Below are 6,293 nucleotides of genomic sequence, written 5' to 3'. Positions count from 1 at the left end.
CAGAGAGAGAGGCAGAGAACTAGGATGAATACACGAGGGGATGAGGGGAACACAGAACACAAAGGACGGGAACACGGTACCAGAACAAACACCACAATAACAGCATGGACACAGGGGGAATCCAAATACCAAACCAAACAATCCAATGAACATAAGGAACAAAATACAAAACCACAGGAAAACTAAGAACACTGGGTCAAAATGACCCAGGACCATGACATAAGCTGACTCTTTCCAAAAGCAAGTCCCACAACTCAGCAACACATTATCTAAATTTTCATTTCTGTGGTGAACAGGACATAAAAACTGCATGTACAAAAATATTCTTTTGCCCCTGTTAAAGTTATGCTTCTACCACCATTTCTGATGTTGCAGATCTCACTGCTGGATGCCACGTGGCTCACATGAAACCCATGAAATCATAAAACAAAATGAAACAATTAAAATTGTATTTATACAGCACCAAATAACAACAACAATCGCCTGATGGCACTTTATATGGTAAGTTAAAGATACTACAATATTACAGAAAACCTCCAAACCAGATGATCCCCTCTGAGCAAGCACTTGGTGACAGTGGGAAAGAAAAACTCCTTTTTAACAGGAAGAAACCTCCAGCAGAGCAAGGTTTGGAGACATCGGCTGCAATCAGCTGAGTGTGTGGCAAGCAATACAGGACAAAAGACACCGGCTGTGGAGGAGAGCAAGACATTAACAATAACCAACGATTATTAGTGAAAAAAGGTCAGTGACGAAGAAACACACAGTGCATCGTGGGAAGCCTCCAGAGTCACAGGGCCACCAAAATCCAGCCTTAAAATAATCAAAATTGCAAATCAGAAAGTTAAAATCAGCCTTACAAGAATATTTTGACCTCTTTAAAACAATATCAGCTGGGTCTGAAGATTGTGACTTTTTGTGGATTATTAGAGTTAATTGAAATGTGAAATATATTTATTAAATGTGCATATATTATTGTGAAATGCACCTCACACACGTACACACACGCACAGTTGTTGCCACGTTTATTTCTAGTTTTCATTTGTTATGACCGTCCACAGTCTGACAGCTCCGGTCTCAGCTGATTTCCAGCTTCCGCTCCGCTCCCGTCTCACTATAAAAGGGGAAACGCCATCAGCTGTTCTCACCTGCGTCTCCAGCACCGCCCCGTTGAGATCACTGCACCACACTTCCGCCACAATTATTATTTAGTTAAATTAAATAATATCATTAATATAAGATCAAGATATGGCTCACAAAGATGGGTCTTTGAAGTTGGACTGTCTTGTGCGACATCCTCCAGAAGATGGCAGTGGAAGCTTTTTAAAGCATCTGAAAGGGAGCTGACATTGATAAATGAGGCTGAGTGGCTGTGTGGCCGGTCAGACAACAAGTCAGTCTGACAGACGGTATTTGTTTCACCTCTGTTGCTTTAGCTGGCACTAGTTCTTCCTCTGCTACAGCCCACTGGCTTACTTTGTGCTTTTATTTCCTGTTTTCCTCAGCAGCCTGCAGATGTTTACCAAAAATAAAGGTATAAAAAACCTTTGGACTATAAAAGAGGTTGCTAATATTTTGGGTGGTGTGTGTGTGGTTTTAAGTCATTACTCTGCATCCACAAGGCCTAATGAGAATACGAGGCCTTGTATCAGGATGTTTCTCCTCTCTGGCATTGATCAATCGAGCGTGTGCGTCTCTGTTGGTGTATTTGGCATCTGTGCGTGGTGGAGTAATTCCCGTTCTCCCTTCATCTTCATCAGTGTGCGCCATGCCTCTGTCACTCTGCTTCGCCACTGTAATCGTCTCCACTGTTCTTCTTTGTTCCGTCTCAGCGCTCACGCCTGACAGTTTGACTGCCTGTCTTTCCCACACAGATTTCTTCCTATAATATCAGCTCTTTGTGTCCCCCCGCCACCTCCCTAACACATACACAATCACACACAGTAGCACAAACCCAACCTCACATTCCTCCATCTCCTACCCATCTCCCAACTCGCTGTCTTATTCATTAAAAACACTTTGTGGGTGAATGCATGTGTGTGCTTTCAGGAGAGTTGGGGAAAGTTTACTTTAAAGGACTATCACCGGAGCAGCAGCTGTTGTTGCTGCTGACATTTTGATGTGGAAGTCGCTTTGTGCTTGAGGGAGCGACATACCACAGGCAGCTCCACAACCCAGTCGAATGGCTGCTTCTTTTAAAATCAACATTGAGAACCAGGGTGAGAGCTTTGCTGTTAAATGTCGATCAATTTTTAAATGTGTCCTGGTGTTTGTGCCTGTGGAAGAGATGCTTTTGGGATAATTAGAGCTCGTATAGAACGAGGAAGGGTTAGTGAAGAAAAGAACGAAAAAAGCCCTCATTTTTAAAATTTTTGTTTCCAAGGAGACAGATTTCATTCAAATTAAAGTGGTCTTGGGCAACTGGCCTTCCTTAGATCATTTAAAGGTTTTATTTGGACATTGGTTGCGTTTTCATTCATTTTCAGTCCAGTCCTTGTATCTGACCCATTTATTTTCTCTTCCAAAAACGACTCTCTATAATAAATAAATAAATAAATAGCAGGACCCAATAGATGCGTCCGTTCAAAAGCATGATGCATCTACTATTTTCCACCAGAAATGGTGTCAATGGGTGACTGACAAGAAGCAGTTCTTAGGGAAGGGAAACTGAAAAGAGAGGAAGAAGAAAAGGTAAATGCCAACATACACACGACTAACACTGACAATCTGTAGTCGTGGGTCTGATGGAGCGATGAATGCAAATTATACACTTTTGGTTCAAATCCTCATCAATACCTGTGGAGGAGGTGAGAGGAGGGGGGTACAAAGTGAGTGTCTACAGTCATCTGTAAACCATGGTTTGAGGCTGCAGTGCAGCCAGCGGTCTTGGGGATTTTCCCAAAATGGATGGAAGTATGAACATACGGCACAGCATGGTGAATCCACTGCAACTATGTTTGCATGTGTCAGGAAATTATTACACCTATTTCCTATTTTCCTGTCATAATATAAAGAAATAAGGAGTGGCTCAAGACTTTTGTACAGGACTGGGATGTTAGGATGCTACAGTTTAAAAACAATTGTAATCCCACATTTTCAGCCATGATTTTCAAGACATTGGAGAATCGGTTCCAGAATTATACTGTAAATCTGGATTTGTAAGGATTATTTGTTTTTCTTTTTTGTTGCTTTACTTTAAATGAATAATGGTTGAGATCTCTTTCCATGCTAATTAGTTTCAATAACGATTCTATATCCGGTCTTTAAATCTGACGTCATTTCCCGTGTCTGGGCCTAAACTCCGCTGCAGGTCCGTAAGTCAAACGATCACTGCGGCATCACTAAGAGTTAAAAACTGCCTAAATTCTTTCATCTGTAATAAAATCATCAGCGTTGCTGCTTTACCAGGTGTAACAATGAAGTTTAACATCCATGAAAACAGAATTTATTAAACTTAACGGAGTTAGAAATTAGCAGGAAGTTAGCTCGCTAGTTTCCATCTAAATATAATCTAGCATGTTCTGACTGAGAGATTTCTGAAAAATTCAAACGTACAGCTCTGCTATCACTTCCGACATAAATGAAGACCGAAAACTAAACAGCAGTGAGGTTTGTAGGGTTACTGAGGTTTGGCTAGCTGATATATGATCGCTAGCGACACAGCTATGTTAGCATAATATAAACAGTGAAGCTGGAGGATGAACGCTAACTTTTTTCACCTCGATAAAAGTTAACGGGAGGATTCCCGATGGTTACAGACAAATGTAATCGCATGGCAGGATGCTGTAAACGGACCAAACGTCAGTCAGGAGAACAACTGAGATAATCCATCCACAATACGAGGTTAGTCATTCATATACTGCTGCATGGACTGCTGTTACATCGTAAGGGCTTACAAACTGAGCTTTAAAATGAACAGTGGTAATAAAAACCGAGAGAGGCTGACAGTGATCACTGACTGTTTTTAGGGGCTTTTTGAGAATAAATAAAACAACATACAAAGCATTAAAACATGTTAAAAACACAAAAGCCTTATTAAACACAGGGTAGTTTGGGCCCGGAAGCAGGATTCATCACGCCATCACTTAAAGACCAGATTTTATGTGCATGATCAGCAATGCACAAAACCAAGAATAATATGCTGGTTTTATTTAAGAATAATTGTTTTTAAACAGCTAGGGCAACATGGACCTTTAATAAAGAGAGACAAAACCCATCCATCTTCTGCTGCCTATCCAGGACCAGGTGTGTGCAGCAGTTTGAGCAGAGATGCAGAAACCTTCTTCTCCCCAGTTACCTCCTCCAGTTCTCTTTCCTGCCACTTCACAGACAGCAGTGAACTCCTCCAGTATGAACTGAGAACTGTACAGGGACCAAATGGGCCAGTCACCTCATACTGCTGAAGCATTTCTCACAGGATCCCCTGAGGGATGTGGTTGAATGCTTCAACACGTCTACAAAACATATGTGGGCAAACTCCCCTGCACCTGGAGAGGAGAGCCAGGACCAAAAACAATATTGTTCCTTCTGAGTCCGAGGTTTGACTAACAGATGGACTCTCCTCTCAAGCACCTTGGCTTAGATTTCCCTAGTGTGGCTATGTAGTGTGATTCCCCTAAACTTGAAGCAAACTCTCTTCCTCAAGATAGTAACCACCACCCCAGTCTACAAAAGCAGCTTCCAACATCTCCACGTGATTTTGCAGATATGTGTCACCAGCACAACCCTGCAACATCCAGGGGTTTAAGGAACTCTTAAATCTCATCCACCTGATTGGCCTCCCTGCTGCTGCAGAGCCTGGGGCGGTCTGCTTGCCTCCACCCCGGAAGGAAGGGTAACATCTCTTGGGTCTGGGTGCCGTTTCCCCCTCTGGGGGCGAGGATACCTGGACCCGGGGTATAGAGTATGTTTGGGGAGTGTGATTGTGTGTACATGTCCATTTACTTTTATTCCTACGTTGGGCGAGTGCTGAGTGTTTGTATATGTGTGCATGAGGGTGGGAATGCATGTTTGTGTCTGTGTGTGCCTGTTTGTCTGTGTCTATATGTCAGGTCGGGTCTTAGACTCCACCTCTCTGGGAACTTCCAGGCCCTCCAAAGGCCTATCTCCCCTCACCACACTCCCTGCCGGTGACTGATGCCCTCAGGGGTCGGTGCGTTGGTTGTTCTTGGTGCCCTCAGGTATGTGCCAGCTCACTCCCGGTGACTACTTGGCGGGGCCTGGTGCCTGTTGCTCGGTCAGGCCTCTTCCGGGGCGCGGGCGGCCCTCGGGCCTCCGGCCTCTGGGCCTGCGGCTCGGTTCACCCTGGCACAGCTGGCTGCCGGCGGAGCCGGCGGGCACGCCGGTGCAGCCCCCTCTACCTTCTGCCCGGTGGCTACTGCCACTGTCCAGCAGGTGAACATGCAGCTCCATGAACACACACAGCTGTGGATTCCAGCTGCGTCTGTAGTTCTGCAAACTTTGACCCCACCGAGTCGAGCTTTTCAGTTCAATCAGCTGCTTCGATGTCGCATTAACTGGCATTACCTCAGCCAGTTAATGTGAGACAAATCCAGCTGCTCATTAAAGATTTCTGGTTTGATTAGAAAAGAAAACATTGGTCCAAACGCCTGAAAGTTCCGAAAACACTTTGTGAATTCTGTCTCGAGTCTATGGATGTATCCGTGTATTTCCGTGGTGCTGATGCTGAGCGGACAGCTGCTGAAGCTTTTGAATTGTCAGAATGTAGAAAGCTAACAACGTCCCTCTCACCAGTAGGCTAAGTTATTTTAACCCAATTACAAGTTGAATCTGGTAGTTGGCGTTGTTAGCTAAGATACCGTCATTAAGAAGCGGCACAGCTAATGTGTGTATGTGAGCTGATTTGCGATGTGCACCGCTGGCCCGGCCATTTATTTTTTAATGCACCTTCTCAGATTAATTCACTGCGTGTCGTGCCCAGGGCTGGACTGGGACACAAAATCATTTTAATTAGAGACCGGTCCCCCAGGTATTAAAGCCATAAAGCCTTTGAATACAGTAAAAGCAAACGCTGTTGTGACAGTGATGTACAGTCTTGTTAGTATATGTATGATTTCTATACATTTTACATCAGATAAAAACTTTGGTTGTAAGATTTAGATAATTATTTATTAAAAGCGAGACATTTTAAATGAGAATAAAGTATTTCTTTGTGCCCCCCTCTCCCTGTTAATGCCCTACTGGCCCCCCTGGCAACACTTTGCTAGACCCGCCCCTGCACAGTTACCAGCTGTCAGCTACTTAGAAAAGGATCCTGGTGTTATTTGTCTCTC

Source organism: Neolamprologus multifasciatus, chromosome 17 (assembly GCF_963576455.1).
Source record: "Neolamprologus multifasciatus chromosome 17, fNeoMul1.2, whole genome shotgun sequence".
NCBI lineage: Eukaryota > Metazoa > Chordata > Actinopteri > Cichliformes > Cichlidae > Neolamprologus > Neolamprologus multifasciatus.
The sequence above is the reverse complement of the archived record's forward strand: the minus strand, read 5'-3'. Positions refer to the sequence as shown.